This window comes from Erpetoichthys calabaricus, chromosome 5, assembly GCF_900747795.2.
Source record: "Erpetoichthys calabaricus chromosome 5, fErpCal1.3, whole genome shotgun sequence".
Taxonomy (NCBI): Eukaryota; Metazoa; Chordata; class Cladistia; order Polypteriformes; family Polypteridae; genus Erpetoichthys; species Erpetoichthys calabaricus.
Window position 1 is genome coordinate 226,008,049 of NC_041398.2, and position 12,253 is coordinate 226,020,301.

At 38.4% G+C, this 12,253-nt stretch overlaps 1 protein-coding gene across 3 annotated transcripts in view; it reads left to right on the forward strand.

Moving 5' to 3' along the window:
* The first annotated feature begins 502 nt into the window (after nucleotides 1-502).
* The window catches only part of slc20a2 (solute carrier family 20 member 2), a 132,741-nt gene continuing 120,990 nt past the window's right edge, over nucleotides 503-12,253 (forward strand). For 2 of the 3 annotated variants that reach the window (XM_051928032.1, XM_051928029.1), the window contains exon 1: nucleotides 508-1,136. The gene's annotated coding sequence lies outside the window, so the exon portion shown is untranslated. Of the gene's footprint in view, nucleotides 1,137-12,253 lie in introns of all 3 variants that reach the window. The other variant, XM_051928030.1, reaches the window with a different exon arrangement.

Genomic DNA, 12,253 nt, shown 5'->3' on the forward strand with positions numbered 1-12,253 from the left:
CAATATTGTAAACATAAGCAAATTGTATAATTTGCTCAATTCTAATTAAATGTCTTTATAATTTTGCATTTAAATGTGACGGAAACATTCCACTTATACTTTTATTTTGTTCATGAATGCAAATAAAATGAATTACTCAATCAAAGCAGTTTTTTAGGACTCTAATTTTACAGACCAGGGATAATGCCCATTTTGAACAATGTAAAATGGCTGATAAGATCAACTCCAGTTCCTCCATTTTTAATCCCCTAACTCTTTCCTAGTTGGAGTCAGTGTCGTTAGGAGACGGATTTAAATAACCATTTGTGATTACACATGAAATATTAGCGCCCCGCGTGTCCAATCCTCGGGACCACCGGGTATTTCCCACCTATAATCGCCCCCTCCTCACTACGCCGCGCTCGTCCATATGCTCAGCGATGACTGTCTGACACCTGAGTGGTGCGCGCGCAGCCAGCCGCGCCTCGCACCGCCCTCTTTCCTCCCTCCCGGTCCCTGCCAGCCTACACGTGCGCGCTTGTTGGAATGCTGGACTCCACGTTTTGGGTGCAACACACCGACTGTGTTTCCCCAGATCCCCACTATCCCGGCTGTTCTAAACATACACTAAACACCATTAACGGAAAGGAGACGCAATGTTTTTAACAGTGAACGGAAATGGCGGAGCAGTTCACAATAAAGAATAGACGATTACAGCTTGGGAATCCTGCTGTCACACCCCCTGCCCGCCCCTCCGCGCCGCTTTTTGCACCTAAATACGAGACGCAGTCATTGGCTGTTTCGCGGGCGGTCAACTGGACTTCTTCACACTTGTCTCGAGCAGTTCGTCGATATTTGACTTTTTTTAAAACAATGTCAGCTCATATTTATTCTTAGGCTAGATTGTACTTGCAAAGAAAAGGGGAAGACAGAACAGCAAAGAGGAAAAGAGGCAGCCAGTCCCTACGCTTTCTGGGAAGCTGGCGTTTGGGGCGGCGCGTGGTGGGCACGCTCTCCTTTCCACACGCTACGGCAGGTTTTCAGAACGTAGTTGGGGTACACCAACAGGAGGATTGAAGTGAAACACGGGTGGACAGTTCAGACATCAAAATCCGCAAAGTCCCGGGACAGGGAGAGCTTCATCACATCGCTACTCGGTGAGTACTCCGACGGTGTCCGGCCGAGTTTTGCCTTCCGTTAGGAATTCCAGGCCTGCTCATGTCGACATAATCATTTTCTTCTCCCAGTGGTAGACAGTTCTTCTTTTACGGCGCTTTAATCTGTAGGGGTAAAGCGACGTCTGACGATCAGTGGTCTCTAAGCAGCAGTGCATTTCACATAGCGCCTTAACAAAGCGATTGATATTGTTTAAGTCACCTGTGGACACCTGGTTTGTGCTACTACACGCAGAAGGTTTGGAGCAGACAGTTAACAGAGGGGAGAAGGGGATGCATCGTGAGGACCCCCTGTTTATCGGTGTGACTGCAGTGCCAATGTATGAACCGGAGTTGCCAGATTTGTAAAGGGCCAACCAGCGCAAATTCTTTAAAACCCCCTACGGAAACAGTCCTAATGTTGCGGTGTTTGGATTATGATTAATCATTTAAACTGTCGTCTGTGATCGTTTACGCATGGAAAGGGCGTGGCTTTATGCAAATATATATGTTTTTTTTAGGGGGAGGTTCTATTGGGGACCTTGCTAAGAAGGGGTGTTCCTTTATGCAAATTAGCGGCAAAGAAGCGCAAATGCAGGTTAATTGATCGTTTTGTTTCTGTTAAAAATAAGCTTGAATGGTGCTGAAATGTTTTCCAAATTAGACCAATAAAACCTCCCAGAGAAACCAATTAAACTGTCAAATCGGCGTCGAGTTAATGTTGGTGCTGCATAGCAATTTATACAGAGCATAAAGGGATGCTGAAGGGCAGGTGAATTCTTGAGGAAGACTTGTAAGGATTTGGCTGCAACCCCCTTAAAAATGCCCTCCACCAAATCCGATTTCTTAATTATTTCACACAGTGAGCAATGTAACAGCCTAAAGAGGTTATTATTATCTAGTATTTAGTTATATCTAATCAGGTACCGTTTATGTTTTAGAAGAAGTGACAAATTAAGGCTGGCTTGATGATACAGTGGCAATATCAGTGTCTGGGTAGGGTTTTCTCTGCAGTCTGAAGTGTCAGTCTATGCAGTAAGACAGGTAGATTATACTTTTCCCAGGTTGTGAGCGAATGGAGAAATATTTCAGACATAGTAAAATAAAAATAAATCTATCAACTGTGTAATAAAATGCTGAGGTAGGTGTGTGTGTGTCTGGACCCTCAGAACAATGTCATTGATCAGTTTTTTCCCTTGTTTGCACAGTAGTAAGAGCGAAGACTTTAGAAGTGCCAAGTTCAATTCCTGATTTTGACTTCATTTATTATGCAGAAAGTGAGCTAAAGTGGAGCATTTTAGTGATAACAAAGCTAATAACTTACCATGCAATGTTGAGTCGTTAAATACTAACAAGGTGCAACCCGAGTTGCCTTCAAAGATGGGAAGTATTTGGAAGAATATGAATAATGTTTTCACAGCAGGTAGTGGGGGACTGTTCACTATTGGTGGTAGTCAAAAAGCAGCCAGGAGACAAGCAAGGCACCTTAAATAGCAGAGCCTTTATGGGACTGCGATGAAGAGTGGAAGTGCTGGGCAAGAGAGGCTGAAACACATGAAGACACTGAGGAGAGGCTCAGGAGGAATGCTTTTTTTAAATTTATTTTATTACTTACCTTTGTCAGGTAACCGATGCTGGTAAATAAATAGCCAAACAAATATATGTATTGTGAAATGTAACAATTAATACATAACTGCATGAAATATCTGTATATATAATTAAATGTCTTGAAATTCATTTTATGTATATTTTTTTTATTTATTTATTTGTGACACCACATGCAACATGAAATAAGTCCTGAAGTTAAAACTGTCACTTTCACTCGACAAACCTTAGAGGGTGGGTCCCAGCAAATACAGTTTTTCTACTTGGTGAGACTACAGTAGAGAGGACATAAACCTTCAACCAGCAAGTGTCACATTTACAGCAGACACTTCAGATATAGACTCCTAATGATGTATTTGGAGTTTCTTGAATTAGAGTAGCCACTTTGTACTGTCATTCTGGGTAACGTTTTATTTCATGCCTGTCCAGTATGCATAGTCACAAATCTGAGCATGCACATGAGTCGCAGGATTCCCAAGTCAAGCAAATTTCATAATGCTACTCCGCGTGACGAATTAAAGTGACAGTTTTCAATGCAGGGTTTATTTCATTTTGTGTGTGGTGTCATAGAAAAAGTTAAATTCATTAAGCAATAAGCAAGGAAGAACTTTTTGTGACACATGTAATCATTCATACATTTCATGTTAGCCATTGTCATATTTCACAGTACTTTTATTAATTTTCATATTTATTTAACTTTCTCCTAGCAGTCAGATGTTGACCTGGTTAGGGTTTGTTCTTGCCATGAACCTAATGAATGGGTGGATGAACTTGTAGTTAATGAGGATAGTGTGCTGCAGAGCAGCAACATGCTACTCATTGGTCAATGCATACTTGTTTGTATATATTTTTATGTATGCATTCTTATGCAGTCTGTTTATGACTGCCAAACCCTCAGCAAGTGCTCATTCTGACAACGGCATATATTGGCAAATAGGTATTTCATATGCATATTGTCTAATGTTCTGTTCACTGTCTGATGTTTTGTATTATGCTACTGTCAGTGGTTTATGGGAGATATGCAAGTAAGAGTCTCATTTTACTGTGTACACATTGCGTTAAAGCTGAACTTGAAATTAGACCAAGACCAAGGGGTATCAGACTAGATTGTATTGCCATTTACAGAATTTGATGCCTGTAAATTGTCTTTCTAACCATTTTTTTTATAAGCATTGGCTCTGTTGCTTTTAAGAAGCTCCTTTTCCTCTGTGTGATTTGTTTCAGTAAGGTGATTATAAAGACACATTGTGTGTGTGTGTGTTTTGTAATAGATTTAATTCATAGATCAGTTTTTCTTTAATAAACATTTTTATTAATTACCTTATGCTAAACACACTGTTAAATTTCAGTGAAAATAAGTAGTTGTTTTGATGTTTTTGAATTTAAACAAAATAACTAGAAATGGAGAAGTAAAAGCACCAAGAGGTCCTTTTGAAAGCATTTAGATTGGAGCAGTAACCTGTAGCCACAGGATTCACCAGGATCAAGTTGCAGAACCATTGCTTGAGGCTTGAGGGACCTTCTTGTCTGCAGTCTTTTATTCCATTCAGTTCCATGATCATTGTCATTCTTGCATTTAATTGTTTTAATTTGTAAATAACTAAATCTAAAAGCCAAGTTGGCATCTAGTTTTCAACTTCTGTGATCCTTTAAAAAAATTGCTCAGAGCTGCCTGGATTTGGAAGATGATATAGCATAAATGCATTGATCAGTTGATTGGATATTTTGCCATTGCAGTATTTAAAACTAATATGACATGACTATCCCATAAAATAGTGCTTTAGACATCCTGTAACTTCCATCCATCCATCCATTTTCCAACCCGCTGAATCCGAACACAGGGTCACGGGGGTCTGCTGGAGCCAATCCCAGCCAACACAGGGCACAAGGCAGGAACCAATCCTGGGCAGGGTGCCAACCCACCGCAGGACACACACACAAACACACCCACACACCAAGCACACACTAGGGCCAATTTAGAATCGCCAATTCACCTAACCTGCAGGTCTTTGGACTGTGGGAGGAAACCGGAGTGCCCGGAGGAAACCCACGCAGACACGGGGAGAACATGTAAACTCCACGCAGGGAGGACCCGGGAAGCGAACCCAGGTCTCCCAACTGCGAGGCAGCAGCGCTACCCACTGCGCCACCGTGCCGCCCCATCCTGTAACTTGTTTCCTATTTTAGTTTGGCAAACTTTGTTCCAGAGATGGAATTGTAGGTTTACCTGACCAGACGGTATACTTGTCTTTTGTGTATTATTTATGAGTGTCCTCATTTTCTGCTTTTTATTTGAAATTTTATCACATTTTCATTCCAGCATTTATCTGTTTCAAAGTTGTGGGGGCCTGGAGCCTAAATATTTGAATAGTCTCGTAAAACAATACACCTGTGCAGGTGCATGCAGTTACCACCAGAGCATAGAGTCTTTTCCATTGCCATAGGCGCACACATAATGTAGGAGAAGTGAACATTTTTATACCCTGCTAAAGCTTCTCATTAATGTGCCTTGACATGTTTACTTGAGCAGTATTTCTCCTCTGTGTTACAGTAATGACCTAATCTAATTTTGCACCAAAGATCTCATTTATTTTTTGCTTTATAGAAGGAGAGAGAGAGGTTAGGAGCATGCGCTGATGCAGTGTATTGCCACACGACAAAACACCTCAGCATCCCAATTTAGGACCGGAGTGCAGTCATGCAATAGGTGACACCTTAGCATCACACTAGTTTGAATGGAATTGAACAGAGTGAATTTTTTTTACGGTGGCTGGAGTGCCAATCCTGCCACCAATCCTCAAGGTTTCCCAGAAGGTTGGATGACCTGCTTGTAGGCCTGCATGCAGATAATGTCATACACAGGACGGAACATCTGCAGGTTAAGGGCCTTGCTCAAGGGACCAATGCAGTGGAATTACTTTATAGAAAAGTGTTAAATTATGTTAAGGAAATGTATGCAGTGGGCAAACGCATTTCGGGTACAAATAATACTGAAGGAGCTTAATGTTTAGCAAATGTTGTCTTGTAACATCTGTCCTTTCATTCAAAGTTGTTGTTTGGCACACTAAAAGAAGACGTGGTTAATCATATAAACTCCATAAAAATTATTTTATTTCACTTGCTGTAGTTAACAGACTCGTGAATTGGTATGTGGCTAAAGGCTGTTTCAGTTCAGTATATCTGCTGTTATCTGTATATAAACAAACAGATAAGGAAATGGAAGGATAAAAATTGTTTCCACCATTGGAAATGTATTTGTTTAACCATATGGAGTGTAAATGTATTTGAGATCTTTTAATCATTGATAAATTCTAAAAACTGTTCATAGGTAGAAAATTTTGCAGAACTGTCCAAGTAAAACGACGAACTGTCCAAGTAAAACGACAAAGACAACAATACAAATATTCCTTATAATGCAGGCATCTTCACCCAAAAACCCAGTCTTTGAAATGCATACACCAGTCCCCTGCTTCTAACTACAAGTTACCCCAATCTTTGCTACTTTAAAATTTGGGCAGGAAGTGCACACCATGATTTAGTCTCATGTAAACTCAAAAAATCGTATATTCCATCAATATATTAGACAATGAGAAATTCCTTTTCAGTTTTAGAAAAACAACAAAGCAGACTAGAACAAGAAAATAAAACATGCACACCAAGTTGTGATGATTTAAACATAGAATTAAACATAGTGTTTAACATAGATGTTACAAATGGCATACACTTAAAAAGTAAACATTTTAGTATTAAGTACTATTTAAAGTTGCCTATTTAGTAATGTTCTAAAAAGGGAAGAAGCTAGAAATTGCCCTGTTACTGAACAGAAAATGTGCAGTGACTATTTTTTATTTAAGCAAAGTCAAAGAATGATTTTGTTTGTTTATTATTTGTTTTATCCAGTATATCTGGCATACAGAAAAGTATCTGTAAGGTGCAGCTCTAAAAGGCTGTCCATTATAGGCTGTAACCCACAGACAGCCATATGTAATTCAGTTATCATAGAATTAAGTGCTGCATTTCATTCAGTTGGGTTAATGTTGATGGGCTTCAGCACAGGCAAATCAAGTAAACGTTGCATTTTCCGCTATTCAGATTGTTAAATGGTTGTTTGCTTTATCTTATCTATGTGCAGTTTTTCTGCATAGTAGTTTTTTTGACCACTCTAAAGTATTTTTTGCTTGCTGCAAAGTAAAGAAATAAATCATAGTGATAATGTGGTGCTGTAAACATTATATGCCATATGTAATTATAGTTATATGGACTGTCACCATTGTTTACCAGAATCAACACTGTGAATTACAGTGTGAATGTAATTGTAGACTATTTTTATTGTCAAGTTTTGTCCAAAAATGAGTAAGAATATTTTGTGAAAGAAAAGCAGGAACTGTCCTGCCATCACTGTATTATGAAATACTACATACATTCATAGTACTGCCCTATATTACATCAGTCAGAAATGGCAAGTGGTTATTCAGATGGAGTTCTAAGCAGCTGTCTTATAAACGTGCACATTCAAAATGTGAAATTCACTTAAAATTGGTGTCCTTTTGTGTACTCATTTGGCCTTTGTTTTATTGTAAGACACAAATTCAAAAGCACATCATTTCATAGGCAGTTGCAATCAGTAGTTATTGATTTAAAAAGTGAGATACATTAGGCTCTTGATGGCATGCTGTTTTTGTAGCAACTGAAGTGAAAAATATGGGTGTACAAAATTAGAGGAGTGACAGATTTCTGAACATGGACAGTGGTGTGTGCATTCTGTGATTGGTCTCTGATTTAGCAATAGTTTGACATGAAGTCCAAAGGTCCCATTGTTTTCATAGGCTCTCTCAGACTAGGTCCTGTAGTGCCAGTGTGCCTTCTGGGTTGTGTTCTAACTAGTGTATTAACTGAAGACAATTTCCTACCCATGATTGGTTTTCCAGATTTTTTTTTTTTTTTATGTCTAGGTCTAATATTTCAAAACAGAAATTTCTGGTTCAATTCCACAGTAAAATAACAAAACTCAAGGATTATTATTTATGTATTTTCCCAGGACCTGTTAAGTTTTTTTCCAGTTTTTTTTTTTTTTTTTGATACAAATTTTCACAGTGTCAGCTATTAAAGCAGCCTCTTGATAATAAATACACAGATGTGAGTGAGTATTAATTAACAGTTATCCTTCTTTGCAAATTCTCAATTGTAAAGCAAAGTATTTAAAAGCATTTTAGGGAATAATCTGTTAACAAGAAAATTATTCCTTCTGCGTTTCCTGAACTTAGTCTAGTTATTGCTTTAAAGCATTTCCCAATAGCAATTTCTCTTAGTTTTAATTTAAAATGTATTTCTTAAATTGGGCTCACACACTGTTTTATAAATTGGTTGCAATGTATAGGATTTAACATCAAATAAGTTGATAATTATTGTGTTGGGTTAACAAAATCTCTTCCTTCAATTTATCAAAATCATTATGAAAAGTTTTGTTTTTCAGGTTAGATGATTTGGTCTAATGCTAGCTAGCCTTGCCCAGTTAAAGTCTGTTTTGTCATATTGTCAATCAGTCATTTTCCAACCTGCAATTATATCCTAACACAGGGTAACAAGGGGGGCTGGTGGAGCCAATCCCAGCCAGCAAAGGGCGCAAGGTAGGAACAAATCCCCGAGCAGGGCGCCAGCCCACCGCAGTTTGTCAGATTGTACCACTGCAAATATGGTGTCAAAGTGTAAGGTTATGCTGCACATCAAAGACCTCTCTCCTGTCAAAAACATTAGAACAATTTCAAAGGGAACTGGACATTCAGCCCAATAAAGCTTGCAACTAGGACTGTCATATATTGATTACAAAATAATAGTTTATCAACTATTGTATTAGTCTAGCATGCAGTTTTTTTCAAATAATTCAAAAAGGCATTTGAATGTATGTTGTATTTGAATGTTTATTGAACAATTTTATATGTAGAATTTGAAAACATCAGGATATAAACAACAACTCAAACTGGTTTGTTACTTTTGTTTAATAATGGACTTATTAACATAACTTGATTTCAGCAGTTCAACTTGAAACAAAACCAAACAGTTAGGCTTTTGGGCTTTTAGACCTTAGTATTTCAATGGATCCACTGTAAGACTCATTTCATGTATTTTTGAAAAATCCATATGCCAAGGTCCAAGGGCATGCAGCCTGGTCACTCTGATGATAGATTCGCACATGAGCAACACAGAGATAATTATGCTTCAGATATCCATCCATCCATCCATCCATCCATCCATCCATTTTCTAACCCGCTGAATCTGAACACAGGGTCACGGGGGTCTGCTGGAGCCAATCCCAGCCAACACAGGGTGCAAGGCAGGGAACCAATCCCAGGCAGGGCGCCAACCCACCGCAGGACACACACACACACACACCAAGCACACACTAGGGCCAATTTAGAATTGCCAATCCACCTAACCTGCATGTCTTTGGACCGTGGGAGGAAACCGGAGCGCCCGGAGGAAACCCACGCAGACACGGGGAGAACATGCAAACTCCACGCAGGGCGGACCCGGGAAGCGAACCCGGGTCTCCTAACTGCGAGGCAGCAGCGCTACAACTGCGCCACCGTGCCACCTGCTTCAGATATGTTTCTATAAATATTTACTTTTCATCATTGTTACCCTATATATGGGGATTTCAGGCCCTTTTCATATGCTTCAAGTGAATAACATTTATAATAATGACAGAGACCATCACTTTGATCTAATGTAGCTTAACAATTCCAATTATTTTTCAACATATTTAATGAATGCATACTTCTTCAGTATTCTGTCCATTTAAATTGAGAAGAATGTGTACTGGCATGTCATAAATTGAGAGAGCTGGACATTAATTGCCTTCATGCCACTATTGAACAGCCTGCTGTGAGTTAGTTAAACTTGGTATTGATTTTGTTATGCTGTTCACTGCAACAGCATTTAGACCTTAGGATCGTCTCCTATTATTACAGTACTACGTAGTCTGGTCTTAATCTGCAACTAGTAGGGTACTATCTTGGGTATACTGCATCTGACCCTCTTTGTTTTGGTTGTGATAAGTTCCTCCTGCGTGAGTGCCAGGAGCACCTCATGAATCCCCATCTGTTTCTGTGAATGACAGAAGTAGAGATTTAAACAATTGGTATAACCAGTAACAACCAGTTAGCTGGTGGTCTCCTTGACTTCTTAATTTTACTTTCGTTGCCTTCTTCAAAAAGACCTCAGTCATCACTGTGTCAAGAAATAATCTTAATGTCTACAGTCCTTTTAGTACTCTCCCAGATTATGATTAATGTTTAGACCCCCTCCTTTTTGCATATTGTCTCAGCTGACAGACCTTAAGATACCATTTACTGTTTATTTCGTACCACCCTGGCAAATCTCTTTAATATAAACTGCTGTGCCAGATTGCTGCGTATAATCTTAAAATGAGCTTTTAAAACTGTTGTACCATCAAAGTTGATCACCATTCTGCTAGATCTTTCATTTCCTGCCACCTTCACTGATAGTCCTGATGTTCTGTGCTAGCTGGGCACCTAAAGAAGCTGAGGCAGCACAGGCACTAGCTACTTTCCAAAGGCGGCTTCAGTATAAAATCCCAAGAAACGTACATTTTGTTTTAATCTGTCATTTTTGGTGGGTGTTTGTAAATGGTGTGTTCCACCAGAAAAAGTTGTTTCTAATTTAGAAATTGGTTAGAACAAAAGTATACAGCACTCCAAGAATATGATTGCCCAACCCTGCCATTTTCACATTCGTTTTTCACAATGTAATTTTGAGGTGCCAGAATTACTCCTTTCCAAAGCCATCTATTGTTTTTGGAGCTGTTGCAAATTTTCTGCAAAAGTTTTGTAATTCTTGAATAGAGGTGAATACTTTGCAAAATTTGAAACTTGAAATTGTACCGTTTGTAACATCTATGGGGTTGTGTCCTTTGAGACTACAACCTGAATCGTGAATAAATGATAAAAAAAACAAATCAACAAATGATGGCTGTCTGTTCATTTCTTAGTAAAGCATACCTGCCTTCTGATTTCCTCATATGCCTGATAGATTGCTGTGTGTTTATTTACGTCTGTCACTTTATAGTATATCCATCAGTATACCTTTGCAGGGTGTTTGTCCATGTTCCTGGGTGTACTTGTTGTGTTATAGGAAGTTACTTTGCAAAGTTTGGTTCAAACAGCTCCAATGGTGTATAAATGCATAAGGAACAAATTGCATATACTGTAGATGACGGTCTTTCTCCCCCTGCTGTACTTTTATTTCTCTGAGTTTTAATTGTAAGTACTTTCTAGAGTGTCTCATCAATTTGACCTTCAAGCAATAGCAGTAGATCTTCAGAATAGGGCTAAAGTCTTTTGCTGAGCTTTTCTTTAGAATATTCTTTATTGAAATCTGGTGATGAAAGAGGTGTGTATTTAGGCGACTATAGCAGTGACGCAAGGACTACATACTGGACTCTCTTTGTAGCTTGGGTTAGTGTTGTGTGTCACAAGTATTGTGAGGAGAGTGCTCATGATTGTGTCCCTGGCCTTCTTGAGGCTAGCATCTGTACCAATGGTTTAAATGCTGGTCTTGAGGATCGGTGGTAAATTTGTTTGGCTAGGAAAGCCCAGGATAAGCCATTCACATATCTGGTTTTTGTTTGAAAATATTAATGAAATGAAGATAATTTCAGTGTGAATAAGATCAATTTAATTATCTTCACTGTTTTCATGTTGCATGTTTTTTTTGTACATTTTATCGATGCTCTTGCAAAGTAGCATATTAATATGTTTTTCTTGTAATTTTAACTATCTTGCAACTAGTTTTACAATGAGCAGTGACAACTTGATTAAAATAAAATTGCTAACATGGCTTGTAACTGTTGCTTAGTTACCTTTTTAAAAGGAAAAAATACAGAGGTGTGTTAATTGACGATTAGGCAGTGATTGTGAATAAATTGAAGACTTGCAAGTATAAAAAGGAGGTATACTGTAATTTTTGGATTGATTTGTGCTTGTATTGTTGCCAGTTTTTTATTGTCTTTAAAATTTCATTATAATGTACATATCAATAAATAATCTGTTAAATAATGGCTCCATCTTATATAATGTAAAAAAAAAAAAAACCCTTAAGAATCATAAAATAACAAAAATGAAAAAGAGGTATTGACATAGCCATAGGTTTGGCGATAATTCAGTGAATTCAGGTGATTGAATATACACTTGGGTGAGGACATGACAAATTTCTTAAGAAAATAAAAACAGCACTGTGGGGAAAATGTGTTCACCAGGCTAGGATTCTTCCAGTTGAGCAAAATGAGATTACTTGTTAGCAGGAAGTTATCATAATAGATTTATTAAGCAGTAGTGGTCCATTGGGTGTTTAAACAAAAGCTGTTAAAGGATTATGGATTAATGCAATCCCTAGATTTTGTTCCAATTAGTTTTAAGTATAGGGCTAACACCCTAAAACCTCTTTCACAAAATGGAAGTTTTTCCAAGTACATTTTAAGTTTTGTGCACAGTTTTGAG